The following is a 16,199-nucleotide window of genomic DNA, read 5'->3' as shown; positions in this document are numbered from 1 at the left end:
TGTCATTGTTTAAGGCCACATTAATTATGAAACAGATTTTGATTCAATTATATCCATCCCCCATCACCCCTGTATCCATGAAAAACTTCACTGCTCTGTGCTTCCTCAGATCTTCAGCTCAGTAGTTGGCTATAATCTGAATTGAACTCAATAATAATGGTTAATAACAAGGGTTGGTTTCTCTTTCACCAGCGTTCAGTGAGCTTCTCCACAGTGTCAACACATTTCTAGGCCTCAGGTATCATATAGTGAACAAGACAGATAGGGCCTTTGCTTTCATGAAACCTACCTTCTAGGAGGAGGAAACCAGCAATGATGTGAGTGACTCAGCCACCTCAGTGGGGAGGACGGAGAGGTCATCTCTGAAAAGGTGATATTCAAAGTATTATCTAAAGAATGAGGGGTGATACTAACCCTTTATCTGATATGTCATTTGCAAATACCTTCTCCCATTCTGTCGGTTGCCTTTTAGTTTTGCTGATTGTTTCCTTAACCATGCAGAAGCCTTTTATTTTTATGAGGTCCCAGTAGTTCATTTGCAAATGACATATCAGATAAAGGGTTAGTATCCAAAATCTATAAAGAACTTATCCAACTCAACACCCAAAAAACAAATAATCCAGTGAAGAAATGGGCAAAAGACATGAATAGACACTTCTCCAAAGACGACATCCAGATGGCCAACTGACACATGAAAAAATGCTCAACATCACTCATCATCAGGGAAATACAAATCAAAACCATAATGTCAGAATGGCTAATATTAACAACTCAGGCAACAACAGATGTTGGCGAGGATGTGGTGAAAGAGGATCTCTTTTGCATTGTTGGTGGAAATGCAAGCTGGTGCAGGCACTCTGGAAAACAGTATGGAGGTTCCTCAAAAAAATAAAAATTAGAACTGCCCTACGACCCAGCAATTGCACTACTAGGCATTTATCCAAGGGATCCATGTGCTTTTTCGAACGGACACATGCACCCCCATGTTTATAGCAGCACTATCAACAATAGCCAAAGTATGGAGAGAACCCAAATGTCCATCTATGGGTGAATGGACAAAGAAGATGTGGTATATATATACAATGGAGTATTACTCAGCAATCAAAAAGAATGAAATCTTGTCATTTGCAACTACGTGGATGGAACTGGAGGGTATTATGCTAAGTGAAATTAGTCAGTCAGAGAAAATATCATATGACTTCACTCATATGAGGACTTTAAGAGACAAAATAGATGAACATAAGGGAACAGAAACAGAAACAAAAATAATATAAAAACAGGGAGGAGGACAAAACAGAAGAGACTCATAAATATGGAGAACAAACTGAGGGTTACTGGAGGGGTTGTGGGAGGGGGGATGGGCTAAATGGGTAAGGGGCACTGAGGAATATACTCCTGAAATAATTGTTGCACTATATACTAACCAATTTGGGTGTAAATTTAAAAAACTAAAAAATAAAATAAAAAATAAAAAATAAAAAAAAAATAAAGGATGAGGAGTGAGCCATGTGAAGACAAGGAGGAAGAAAATTCTAGAAAGGGAAAACAACTTGTACCAAGGCCCTAGGGCAGGAATGAGCTTGGCATATTCAGAGAACAGTCAAAATGCCTCAGTTACAGCTGGAGTATGGTGGTTGAAGGGACAATAATGGAGAAGCCTTTCAAGGAATAGGCAGGTCCAGACCATATATGGCTTTATACATCAGGGTAGGAGCTTGGGACCTATTCTAAACACAAGGAGACGTCACCAGAGGATTTTAAGATGAGGAGTGATGTACTCTCATTAAATTGCAAAAAGTTCACCCTGACTGATATGTGGAGAACGAATTAAAAAGAGACAAGTATGGAAGCAGCTGGGCAAATTACAAGGGTGCCACAGCAGCCCAGATGAGAGGTGGTGCTGATGGAGAGAAGAGGGAAAATTCAGGATGTTTTTATATGATTGGACACCTATGAATGCTAAACTAAATGAAGGGATAGAAGAATCAAGAATAGCTAGGATTTGGGCTTCAGCAACTGGGTGGGGATTGCTGCCATTTAACCAGCTAGGTAGGACGTCAGTGAAGGTGCTTTGGTATCATTTGCATTTAATTGTGGCCTTTAATGCCTTAACCCAGGACAGTGAGAATTTGAAGAATTGCAGAACTAGTTGGAGAAATATTTTGAGATGTTGTGGAGAGAATGCCTCCAGAAAGAAAGAAAAGAGAAGAGAAGAGAAGAGAAGAGAAGAGAAGAGAAGAGAAGAGAAGAGAAGAGAAGAGAGAAAGAAAGAAAGAAAGAAAGAAAGAAAGAAAGAAAGAAAGAAAGAAAAAGAAAGAAAAGAAAGAGAGAGAAAGAAAGAGGAAGAAGAAAAGAAGGCAGGAAAACAGGCTGAATTTTCTAACTTTGGCAATCAAAGAAAGATCTCTTCATGGCCTAAGGTGATCTGATATTGATTCTTCAATCTTCCCACTAGATTCACCCCTTCCCTTGGTGAAATCTTTACCTTTGGTTCAAAGAGTAAGAAGGTATGGAGAGTTCCAATTTCCCATTAATGTTAGATCCCAACTGTTAAGACATGACTAAAGGAGATAACTTGGGTGATACAAACTTTAACACTTCACACACCATTCTCCTTTTGGAGAATTGCAAAATGGGGAAGATGGCAGGAAGCTTTTATAGTATAAAGAATAAAGAACAAACCAGAGAAAAATAAAAAATATAAGATTGACTGGCGTCACACAGTCAACCTTGTTTGGGGTGAGAAGGCCCAGAGATGGCTAGGCATTTGGGAATTGGCTGACTGGATATATTTCATTTCTGGTCAAGGGACGATTTACAGGAACAAGAAAGTTAACTAAGTTTTGGTTTGCTGATATGGCACCCTGTACAAAACCAGCTCCGTCTTGGGCCTAGAAATTTATTTTGACAAAACATAGCCTCATGATCCTTCCCTTAGTATCCTTGGAGCATCTCTTTGACAGAATGAACATTTAAATGTGACTTTACTAAAGGAAGTAGATGAAGGGCACAAGATGAAACTTGATTTTCCAGTTTAACAAGACATAACTTATCTTCCTCATCTTTTTGTCTACTACAGGGCTCTCTGTTACATTCCTAGTCTGTCCCCAGGAGGCCAGCAAGGATGGTGGGGTAGGGAGAGTCACTGTTATCTTAGCACATCTACTACCCAGACACCCACACCAAGACCTTCTCTCTCACCCAAGTGTTCCCCCCAAGTGTTCCCTCTTTTTCTCACTTAAGACCTTCTTTTTCCTGGATGACTGGTGCTGGGGATGACTCCCTCCCTATCCAGAGGACTTTGGTATCTGCCTATACACACACACACACACACACACACACACACACACACACACACACATACATGGCTTGCTGGGACAGGAAGAGGGGATCCTTTGCTTACTTCAGCCTAATGGCATCTCAATTCATGTCAAAGGCTTTCTCTATATAAACACCTACTACAGTGGTTAAGAGTTCAGACTCTGGGGAGAGGCTACTAGTTTTCAAATCTTAGCCCTGTAGCTTACCAAATGAGTGAACTTAAGCAATTATTTAACTTCCTTGAGTCTCAATTTTTCATGTGAAGATCAGAGATAAAAATTGTATCAACCTCACAGGGTTGTTGTAAGGATGAAATGAGATAATATAGGTAAACTATTACCCCAGTGACTAGCACGTATTAAATTCTCAATATACATTAACTATTTCTATTCCTGTCATTATTATCATCATCATCATCATCCCAGTTCTTTTTGAAACCAAAGCATATTATAATGTTTACAAATTTTTTTCATAGTGTATATCCAAAAATAGAGTGCTTACAGCAAGTTCTGGCAAGTGTGCACCAATGATCATCAATAAATAAGTAAATAAACATCTTTCTGTATTTTCTCTGTCACTCAAAATATTTAGCTTTCTCAAACACTAAAGATAAAATCAAATCCATGAGTTCTAAAGCAATGCATTTTAAATGCTTAATGTACCCATTTGATATTAACTCTTGTTTTGTGGACATAAAATGTCTCCAATGCTCAGCTAATGCTATGACTCCAGCTTTATTATAACTAAGAATTTCCTCTTTCATAGCTGCTGCCATGTATTAACAAATGAGCACTCCTCTGTTGTAAGTTCAGTATAGAGTAGTTGTTTGTAGATTGCTCTTAATAACAGTGCAATTTTGTCCTGAACCTATGATTCATAAACAAGGTTGAGAACTAAAAGGTGGAGGATGAACAATAAATCTTGTTGCTGAAAGAATCAGGATAGTTAAACAGATGGACCCCAGACATGTCAGATTTGTGACCTTCTGGGTACTAATCATTATTCCCAGCAACAGGGAGAAATAAAAATAGTTGTATTTCTACAATGGATAAAGAGGCAGTTTACACAAGATCTTTCTATTTGGGTTAAAAATAGAAACATAAATAAAAGCAAAGAAACACCAAATAGTTAAGATCCACTTGAGCAAAAATAGCTACTTCTGAGTTGAGCTGTATTTGCAATCAGGCCCATTGATGACCCCAGTCATTCTAAAATATCCCTTCATTTTATTCTTTTTTTCTTCTTAAAAGACAAAAACCAAACCAAAACAAAACAAACAAAAAAGGAGACAAGTTATATAATCTACACACTGGAAGGAAGACTAACCATTTTTATTTCTTACTGCAATTTGAATTGGAAAGGAACACTCAGTCCTAGAACATGGTAATTCATCTCCTGTTTCTTTGTCCGCAACTACAAGTAGGAGATAGTTCAGAGCCATTGCCAATCAGAAAATACAACAGAGCTGTATTAGCTTCTCATTTGTTTACTGGCAGATCACAGGCCACTTCCCTAGCATCTCAGACATCCTGTTAGCTCTTAGAGACTCCATCCAGGCATACCTAGAGTACTTCAGAATAGAAAGGGCATCTCAGAATGCTCCTCTTTTTGTCTGTGAACATGTCATAGTTGAGTTTTTAAAATATTCTCCACCCTTGTTTGTTTCTTAATGCAGTACCAAGATGTAATTTGTATGGAAGCCAAAACTGAAGACATGCTGAATATGTGAATACTGAGGAAGTGGTTTCCTTAGCAATAACAGGCATGTGAAAGTCAAAACTTCCTTTCCTTCTCATGTGACCTTTTTTTCAAAGCAATTCAGATAGAGGACAATGGAATTGAATTCCAAGCACCCACAGTGTTCATGAATTGCTAAGCAATGATTCACCAAGCACCCAAATTACTCTAGACTGCTTGAGCATTTTATTAGAGAAATTGCTTTGTATTTAAATTTTCCTTCCTCACTTTGTGCATCAGTTTTGCTCATTCCTACAGGGCACTTTTCCAACACTCTGAGCAAATGTAGATACACAGAACAGTCCTAAATCGTGATTAATATAAGGACTTTAGAATGTTAGAAGTAGTACATTACATACAATATTCATAACTATTTGTTCCTATTGGATACTTATAAAAAGGTGTTTGATAATTGAAGTCTATTATTTACTCAGAAAAAGTAATATAACTTAATTTTTTGGCAACTCCTTAAACAATATTTTAGAAACACTAACACTTTCATTCATTTCCACTACTGATTTATTTTTACCCACTCATCCTAAAAATAGTGTTACATTTGGCTTACAAATTACATATTCCAGTTAGTCCTCAAAGGTTAAATGGCGGTAACTTATTTAATACACTAGCAAGCTGGGACCTTAAGGTGTCATGTTCTTTTGCCTTTAATTAAATCGCAGGGTTCTTGAGGAACACATACAAGGCCATCTTAGGAACTCTTTATATCTCTTCATAGCCTCAGAATCGTAAAGCTCAAAATCATTAACATTACTCAACCTCCATCATAATTCTGTGAAATGACTTTGAAATGAGTGTCACCAGACAGACCCAGGACCTGGAGAGCTGGGTCACCTTGCCCCTGTGATCTTTATGTGTCTTAGGGATAATAGTGACTTTCATATTGGGTTATTACACTCATAAAATAAGCAAAGAGAGGACCTAGAAGAGTAAGTGTTACACAGTAGTCACTCGATAAATATTAGTTTTGCTTCTTGTTCTACATGTCCTCTCCATCCTGATATTTTACGTTCCATTTATGCTGACTTGCTCCTAGTTTAATGTCTCTTCTGGACATAGAAGTGGTCCAACATAGGACCTTCATCCACAAGTGAGCCCCAAACACTGTCTTTCTTGATAGTAAATAAGGGATGAAAACTAATGAAAGTGTAAGCATTTCCAGTGAATTCACTCTGGCCACTTTCTATAGTATCTGTAAGACTGTTTCACAAAGAGAATCTGAGTTTCCCAAGCAAGCAGGGTAGTTTTCCATACCTTCAGACAAAATCAGTGGAGATATACATTCTGCAATGTTCTCATTTGCCTAGCACACATTGCACTTTGGCAGTGAGAGAGATCAGCCTTTGGAGAGGTTATTTCTCAACCTGGATATGTATCCCAGAAAGTGAGTGCACTAGTTACCTTTAGTGAAAACTGGTTCTCATTTTTAGTGCTGTCAGTGCTATCAGCATCCCCTCCTTTTCTAATCAAGGCTGCTTCTGGAAGGTGGGTTGATTTGACTAGTCCTGCTGCCACCAGAACCAAAATCACTAGGAAAGTACTTGCCTGTCTTTTGGAGTAGAATGGAAGAGTAGGAGAAAACAAAGGAAAAAATATGTAACAGAGGGATAAGTAATTGTTTGCCAAGATATTTTTAGTGTTTATTTGTGGTTCACTCAGTTGGTCAGAGAAAGGGACTCCAGAAGTTAGTAGTGACATTGGCTAAGTCACTTTATTTCTCTAGGCTTTGGAACCTTGGATTAAATTTCAAACTATGTTCCGTGGAGACTTAGAGTTCTGCTATGTTGGGGGCTGGGGAGAGTTAATAAAAGAGACAACTTAGCTGGTAAGATTATATGTGTGTGTCTGGACTCAGAGAAGCTCTGCTTTTATTTGTTTTTATACACTGATTTAGCTTGTTAAAAGGGTACTTTGGCAAAAAAGAGAAGTTAAAGATATAGGCTAAATATTTTCTAATTTCCTTTGAGCCATGACACTCTAGAGCTGTACAAATACAGATTTATAGATGATAATTCATGTAAGAACCAATCAGCAAATACAAAACAACGACAAAAACATGAACCAAAAACTCTGTTTTCAAGACCAAACTCTATTCTAATCTTAGAATCTTATAAATGTCTCTTTTTGTCCACGAGGTATTGAGAATGATGTCATAGATAATTCACAGTAAATCTATGGTGACAGTAGAAGGAAACAACAGAAAATGCAGGGCAAGCCTGAGGTTAACATGCTTATAAATCACTATGGTTCTCCCTATTACTTGGTAGAAAAGAAGTCCCTAATACCAGCTATGCATTTTGGGCTATCTCACACTAACCGATTTTACTAATTCTTTTGACCTTTGAAAATGGCATAGCCACCACTGGGTGTTCAAAGTGAGGGTCTCACTGGGGAAAGAAAAGGGGGAAAAAGTTACAAACAGAGAGGGAGGGAGACAAACCATGAGACTCTTAAATACAGAGAACAAACTGAGGGTTGATGGGGGTGGGGGAGAGGGGAAAGTGGGTGATGGGCATGGAGAAGGGCACTTGTTGGGATGAGCACTGGGTGTTGTATGTAAGCCAATTTGGCAATAAATTATATTTTTTTAAAAAAGTGAGGCCACTAAAAGTAGATATTCCGTCCACATCATCAGGCAACATTAGGAAGAATCAGCCACAAAGGGGTGGAGGGCACCCTCTTTTTGGTCACATAGTGGTTCTCTTAGTAACAGACTTGGGGTCATTCTCTGCACAGCCTACTTTTAAGAGGTGAATTGCCTGATACCTGTTCCCTATTGTCCAGTGTCTTCAGAAAAGGCTGGAAGTAAAGCAGCCAGTCTTTTTGGCATGGTTTTACCCCTATTAAAAAGGCTATTGTTGAACTGTTCAAATTGGGATGCTTTGATTGTTAGCACGTTCAGCAGGCTGTGATTACAGTAATTACAGACCTGTGAAGGTCAAATTGACAAAACTGAATATAAACTGGAACTGAATATAAACTGGGACAACCCACTGCACTAGTTCTTTCTGCACTCTTTGGGATTTTTTTGTTGCTGTTGTTGTTGTAACAGTTTGCCAAGTGGTAAATCTATAATAAAAAATAAAAGTGAAAGTCATTGGTTTGACAATTTGGCTTTGACTACTTAGACTCACAATTCAAGGTACTGAAGTGAATGCTACATTGTACTTTCAGGTCCAGGTATATTTTTGGCTCTATGACCTTCCTCCCTAGTCATGGTCTTGAGTTTCTATGATATATCTAAGTACTTTCTAAAGCACATCATGAGTCTTCAATGTTTTTCCCCCTTATTAAGAGTGTGATGCTGAAAACAAAATGGACAGATATATTTTTTAAGTGTTCATATGTTATATTGTAGAATATTTAGCAGAAACAGCTCTCAAGGAAAGAAAACCCACAAAACTGTATGAAAATAAATGAAAAAACAATCTTGTAATTACCTACTGAAAAGCCAGAATAAAATTACTTCTCAGGTACACTAAATATAAATGTCTTTCTTTTCCTTTGTCCTTATTGATGGCTTCAAGCAATAGTTTAAGTAACAATTAAGTAAAAATACAGTCTATTGTCATGTGTACTATGTGGAGGAGTGGAGAGGGGTAGAAAAAAATAAACCCTTTCTATACAACAGATAGGGTGTCTGTGGAGTGCTAGGAAAAGGTATGGGGTCAGAAGAAAGGCACTGTCTGAATAAAGCCAAAATGGTAGAAATGGATGGAAATGAATCAATTCTCAAAAATCCAGATGTTTCATCTACTCAGAGCCAAGTATCTCAATTTTGGCTGCCTGAAATTTTCATGTTTCCTCCAGATGTTCGCTTTCATGTAGACACAGCCATAATCTCACATGCCTGAATTCATTATAATTTACCATATTGTTCAAAATTTAGTGGCTTATGACCAGAAGAAGGAGAGGACAGTACAAGCCATTTTTTATGTTTTCATAGAAATGACATTACTGAAGGGTAATTTTTTAAGGATAAAATTATGCCTTTCATACAAATATAAAATGAATGTGTATCACAGATCTTATTTAACTCATCAATTAATGACAAAAACAGTGAAATGTTACAACTGGTGCAAAGGAGAATTCTAAGAAATTTACGTGTGTGTGTGTGTGTGTCTAAAGGAATTTTGAAGTGAAATTATAAAGAGATGCAAAGTGGGTCTATCCAAAGGGCAACAATCAATTGCATTTTACCAGGTACAATTATTTTTTATTTTTGTGGTCAAAAGTCATTTGCATTATTATCAGTTTTCTGCAACTTACAATTGTAAAACAGCTCAAAGACAATAGAAGGCAGAAATAACCCAGAATGGTGCCCTAAATAGGACATGTGCTAGTCATTTGTATTCTACGTCTTTATTATAATTTTTCATAAAAGCCTTTGTTTATTAAACTAATTATGCAAATATTTCTGAACTCCCACAGTACTTTTACTTAATCCTCATTTACCACCTGCTTAGACATTCTCAATTATATTACTGATGCTTGTATATGTCTTGCCTCGTAGCATCTCTTTGTTTTAATTTCCTCCTATTCACCTTATAGGTGAGGGAGGGATCCCTGCCCCAGGGTTATGAGGATGACCAAACACACCTGACACTGGACAGATGCATGCCACGGGGTTTCCTAGTCACATACATTCACAGTCCAGGAGAAGAGGACACCATGCCACACAAGGCCACACCGTGGCTGCACTCAGGAAAGAGTAAACAGCCAGGACTATGGGAGGCAGGCACCGTCGTATCAAAAAGATCAGGTGCCCACTGGTGCCCAGTATTTGGTCACACAGTAGTGGAAAAGAAAAATAAAGAATCACTGTCTTACCTTCTACAGAGAGTCAATAAACAAAAAAGTAAAGTACTCAGTAAAGCAGAGAGGGAAAAGGGCAATGAAGAAATTGTAAGCAGGAGATGGAAAAAGAAAGTGCAGAGTGATAGGGATGGGAGCACTTTGTTGAAATTTTAAATGTGGTAATGGGGAGGCCTCACTAAGAAGATGATGACATTGAGACATGAACTAAAGGAGTGAGCAGTGAGGACTTCTGGTGAAAGAGCTTACAGATGGAGACAGCAGCCAGTACCATAGATGTGCAGTGGAAGAATGCCTCGTGTTCAAGAAAAGCGAAGGATCAAGTATGGCTAGACTGGACTGAGCCAGGGGAGAAGTGGAAAGAGATAGGGTCTCACTGAAATACTGGGCTTGGAGCATGAACCGTACAGGGCTGTCCAGTCTTTGATTTTTACTGAAATGGTTGGGAGCACACTGAAGGGATTTGGGCAAACAGCCCATCATTTCACTAATTTTTCTCTTAGTCCTTCCTCTATTGTTTTCCACAGTTTTCCACTATGATAACAATTAGATGTTAATGCCTTCTCACCTAAAGCACACTTTCACTACAGAGAAAGGGGCACTCAAAAAATTCAACTTACACACAGTTGAGTTTTTGAGGCAATACCTATTTCTTCCCTGTTCACATCCCTTAAAAGATCTGGGTCTCCCTGACATAGAAAACATGGCAGGGATAGGAAAAACTCACATGCTTATAGGCAGTGGGGGATATAGTCTTTCCCTGCACATGCAAATTCTAGAATTTCCTGCATCCCTCTATCACAGGACAAGGCACATCTGAACTTTAATATATTAAACATATTTCAACTAGTTTTTCTTCCTCATGAATTTAGTTTACACAATGGAAATATATTTCAAGCTATACAACAGTTATAAATGTAGACTGGAATGGACTCTTAAAATTTTTCCTTATATGAACAAGTTCAAATATAAAAAAAAGTACATGTTATAAATTCTGAGATCAGCAACTTGTCTATACTTTGTGCAGTTTGACAGACAGGACTCATAATTTAGTCCAGTCACGCCTTTACTGAGTAAATATAGATCTATCACTGACATGATTATGCTGTCTTCATTTTCCCCCCACCTTGGTCATGGATTTGATGTTTTTACCATTAGCATTTAGAGATAGTGGAACATATAATACATTAAAGATTTGGTGATGGAGAAAAAGGTGGAGGAATCACTTCATCTGCTTCAGGAATGTGTCATTCTGAACCCCGAAGCTGATCCTGTTTGGTTTTAATGAGGTATCATCTCCTATATTTTATATTATTTTGAAAATACTAACAGCTGTGATGGAAAAGAGTTCCAAAAACGTGGTGAGGAGAGGAAGTTGTCTGACACAAGTAGAGAAGGGCTCTCATGCATCCTTTTTCACACTCTTCACTTTAGACAAATTCAAAAATCCACCACCATCACTCCCAACTTTGTCCACCTGGAACACAACACTCATCATCAAGATTCAACTCAAGCATGACCTACTCAATGAAGAACTTTCTTCCTCTGCTCCTCCCCTCATCCCTCTCACAAGTGACCATGCACTCATTATATCCCACATGCATTTTTATTACTGTGTAAAAGACACTATGTGCTTTATAACTTTGTTTCTCCTTTTAGACTGGAAGCGATGTAAAGGCAGGGACCACAGTTTAATCATGTTTTTATCCAAGTTCAATTCCTAACACATATAGGACTTAAAAAATATTGTTAACAGTTCAATCTTGTCATACTCACTAGGCACAACATTATACCATGCAAGAACAAAGCCTATGACTTGGGAAAGGCCATTCTTCTTTCTTAGAGGTAGCATCATTACATAACAGGGCCATCACTAGCGGCAGCATAGTTTGGTATATAAAGAGAAATGGGATCATTGGCATTTAAATGCTTCTCAATTTCAGCACTATGTTGCAAAGTATTTATTTAATAGAGATTTTCCTCAGATTGTCCCTGGTGCACCATCACTGAACAACCTACTTTCAAACTGTTGCTTTGTGTGAGAGAAACCACTTTGCTGACCCTTGTTTCGTCATGAGCATGGAATGGATGTACCTCACCTCTGTTGTCAGCGAAGCCCTGACCTCTGAAACATCCAAATGCCTATAGTTTGGAACAGGATTTATGTATACTATATTCTATTTTTTTAAAAAATATTATCAGTTGCCTTCTTAGAGGGTAGCATGACACTGCTGGAATAAAACATTCAATAATGGTTTTTGCTTCCTCTTACAGGCCCAGAGATTGGGATTGGAGCTCTCTGTTCTACGAGGAGAGGGCCTAAGAAAGGAACTATGGACCAGGGCACCATATGTGGCAATTGTGGTCAGAGGCAAGAAGGGGGAGAAACCAAAGGGATCCTCTGAAAGGCAGTACATAGACTGATAGTGATTGTTTAAAAGCATTTTCCCACTCTGTATTTTAAATCCCCTCTTGTTTCCTACAAGTGTTCATTAATCCTGTCAAGTGCAATAGCTTTGGGTTTGGGAAATAGAGGGATAGTAGCAGCAGCCTAGAAAAGAATAATGAGATAGTTGGTGGAGTGTGGTGTAGGAGCAGTGTCCTGGGTAAGAAGTGACAAGCAGAAGCCATAATAGCTTTATGTAGCAGTGAGACATTCACTAGGGATGCTCAGAAATATTCAAGGACTTGCTTCAGTCTGGCAGGCTGGGAGCTCAGCTCAGTTTGAGTCTCCAAAGAAAGAAGGAGCCTTGAAAAACTGGCAGGACTAGGGGCCCCGGGATTACAAACAAATGGCTTTTCTCAAAGTATAAGGTAAGACTAAAATAGGTATATGTTATAATATGTCTCCCCTGAGGAGCAAAGGGTTTCCAGTGAAAATTCCATAACCTTTCTTTCTTTACTCCTACGCCTAATAAAAGGTCTCCTAGACTGAAAAAGCTTCAAAGACCCACAGGTGCCTCAGGGAAGCCGCAGGTCTAGGCAGAAGAGAAGGCAAATAAGGAAGGAGGGGGACATAGGGACACAGAAGGAAGAAGAAGGAACAGAGGGAGAAACGGAAGAGTTCCCCTGGGGGTGACAGATTTCTTCCAGGAACTCTCAGCAGCTTGGATTAAGAACAGAGGTGATAGTTGGAAAGAACAGGAAGCATGGCACCAGCACTGACCAAGCGGGACAAAGAACCAATCAAACAGACCAAGTGGCAAGCAGGGGAGCCGGCAGGAAGGCCTCGCCATGCTTGCTGGCTGACTGTCAGAAGTGAGTCCTACAGTCACCAGTGGTCTCCAGTCATTCCTGCATGTTGGCCCAGATGCCAACACCCTAATCAGAGGGACTGCCTGGCAATAAAAGAGCATCTTATCTGTGGCAAAGAATTTTGTTTAATGTTTTTATTTATTTTGAGAGAGAGAGAGAGAGAGAGAGAGAAAGCAAGCCAGCAGGGGAAGGACAGAGAAAGACGGAGAGAGAGAGAATCCCAAGCAGGCTCTGTGCTGGGGCTTGAACCCACGAACCGTGACCTGAGCCAAAATCAAGAGTGGATGCTTAACTGACTGAGCCACCCAGGCGTCCCTGCGATGAAGAATTTTTCTGAAGGTGGGTTTGTGCATGGTTGGTAAGGAATGCTCCTATTTGATCAGTCTCCTTCCCCCATGTGCCCTTTTTTTCCTCCCCACTACTTTGCTGGGCTCAAGTATGAGCTATTTTTCCTCTCCTCCTACTTTGTCAGTGTGTTCTGCAGCGTGCACTCAGCTCTTTGGAATTCTGTGGGTGGCAGGGGTTTTCTCCACCATTTCTTGCGCTCAGTGATGTGGAAAGGGAAGAAGTATGAACTCTGACACTTTCTTTTTGTGAACGTTTTGATGACAGGACAAGTGATAGTCAGAAATCTTAAGGTGAGTGGCAGAGATCTGGAAGACACCTTATTTATTGCCGGCAGCAGGTCCTTTCTCAGATCATCCTAAAACGCTGGCAGGTTCCCAACAGCCCAATTTGGAGACGAGCCTGTTTTATTCAAGCCCCAAATAGAATAAGCTATGCAATGGTTCACTGCATAAATGCTCATTCTCTCCCGTCTCTAAGCCTTAGGTCTGTCTCTCCTGCACCCTAGTCATCTTTGCTATTTCTCTTTCATTAAATTCCTTTGAAGTGGTGGATTATTTTTTCTGTCTTTGAAAATTCCTTCTGGCTAGTGGATTTCAGAAGTCCAAGTGCTTTAAACTTTTCCCTCCTCTTTTGAATTAATACTGTACTCCCCATTTTTTTCTTTCCACTTTTGGGGACCGACTACTGTGTTGTTTTATATTACATTTTCATTTTACAACTGTTTGAAAAAGGAACTCATGCCATGCACGTGAATATTTTGCCTCCTCTTAGCTGATTTAATCAGCATGGATACCATTATTCATGCAATTGCATGAATAATTTATTTCACTGTTGTAAAAGTTTAATAAAAGTTTTCTTGTCTTTATCAAATACCATGTTACCCTTTGTTCATTTTATAGCAGCAAGATAATCAGAATACAAAGCAGCTCGCATCAAAAAGCAGTGAATGGCATGGACTACATTAAAACTCTCGTGTATATACTTTTTGCCATTTTACCTAAGATTAAATAAGAATTTATATATGGAGAAAATGTGGTAGCTATATAAATTTAAGCATGACCAACACTAACCTATCAGTGCCACTTACAGATCAGAAAAAAATTGCAGTTACATTATTACAACTGAGATGCATTTGTACTATTTAGCAGAACACATGATTCTTACCCATGTGCATGTGTGTGATCTTCTACCCACTCTATAACACTCTATTAATGATGAATTACTAATCCAGGATGATTGTTACATCTTTTGTAGAGGCACTAGAAACAAATACTCGTTCACAGTTAATTTTTTTGTTAAACTCCCAGACTGGCTGCTTTCACCCAGTGAAATTACTCTATAGATTTAAAGTATATCAATATTTACATATCTTCCTTTAATGGTACCATGGAAGGCTTTATGAACAAGAGCCATCAACATTTATATCTACATGTTAGTAATATCACATTATTACTAAATTGTGGATACAGAAATTTCAACTATGCTCTTTTCATGTAGTTTAGGTATAAAATTCTTAAAAGTTATAAATTAATTCAAGATCACTCTGAAAAATCCAAAAAGCTATTTATCTGATAAAGGATGAAAGTATGTATGATATAACTACAGAAAAAAAAAAAAAAAAAGGTTGGTCACAGTCCAGAAAATGCTGATTTGCTGACACAAGTCCACAATCTCTTATCTTAAATTCTTGGAGCCAGGATGTGTTTTAGAAATCGGAATTGGAGGGATTTTAGAAAGGTAAGATAATACATATACACTATATCACGTAACATCACCTGGTGGCGGGGAGCCTAGAGCAGCACCCAACAATAAAATGTTTAGTATTTCCTAAGCCAAACTCATAAATTATCATTCCATGTAGGTTAATTAATGACTATAAACACTTTTGTGTCAGTTCACATAAGGTTTTGTTGTCAGATGAGTTCAGATCAGGTCAGGTTTTGCTACAAATTAGCCACTTCAGCCTTTTCAGATTGTGGATTTGTACCTACATATTAAGAAACATTTAGGAGCATCAGCATGGTATGGGTACTGTGCTAGATGCTGTACCTAAAATCAAATATGACAAAGTCACTTCCCCTAAAAAGTATACAATCTAATTTATGAGACACTTAAGATGTTTGCATTGGATGCTAAGGAAAAAGAAATTAAGATGAGACACTTAGATGTTTGCATTGGATGCTAAGGAAAAAGAAAAAAAGAGCATCTAGATGACACTGAGGAATCAACGGAAGTTCTTAAAGAAGTTTCTATCTCTAATCCTGTAAGAAATATTCTTCAGGAATAAATACATGTCAGTATTTTAAACATTTCCAGAAGAACTGTACTTCTATACTTGCTTTAGGAACCAAGCCATAAACATAGTATCCAATTCATACACCCCAAAATTCCCTATTGGCAAACTTTTACCAGATTATGCCACAGGAAGAAATAACTTCTAGATTTTTATGGTTTACAACAAAAATTGTTTATTTTGGGGGCGCCTGGGTGGCTCAGCTGGTTAAGTTTCCGACTTCGGCTTAGTTCATGATCTCGCGGTCCGTGAGTGCCAGCCCCACGTTGGACCCTGTCCTAACAGCTCAGAGCCTGGAGCCTGCTTCAGATTCTGGATCTCCCTCTTTCTCTGCCCCTCCCCAGCTCATGTTCAGTCTCTGTCTCTGTCTCTCTCAAAAATTAATAATTAAAAAAATTGTAATTGTTTATTTCTT

The 16,199-nt window shown here is 38.5% G+C and overlaps 1 long non-coding RNA gene across 7 annotated transcripts in view; it reads right to left on the bottom strand.

Annotated features, from left to right (window-relative positions):
* LOC123385428 overlaps nt 1-16,199 on the bottom strand; it is a 385,056-nt gene that overhangs the window by 326,419 nt on the left and 42,438 nt on the right. The window contains exon 4 of one of the 7 annotated variants that reach the window (XR_006597899.1): nt 290-362. The exons of the other annotated variants lie outside the window; for them this stretch is intronic. This is a non-coding gene — a long non-coding RNA (uncharacterized LOC123385428). The remainder of the gene's footprint in view (nt 1-289; nt 363-16,199) is intronic. 7 annotated transcript variants of the gene reach the window in all.

The sequence above is a fragment of the Felis catus genome, chromosome B2, assembly GCF_018350175.1.
Source record: "Felis catus isolate Fca126 chromosome B2, F.catus_Fca126_mat1.0, whole genome shotgun sequence".
NCBI lineage: Eukaryota > Metazoa > Chordata > Mammalia > Carnivora > Felidae > Felis > Felis catus.
Note: the sequence above shows the minus strand (reverse complement) of the source record. Positions and strands in the feature narration are given on the sequence as shown.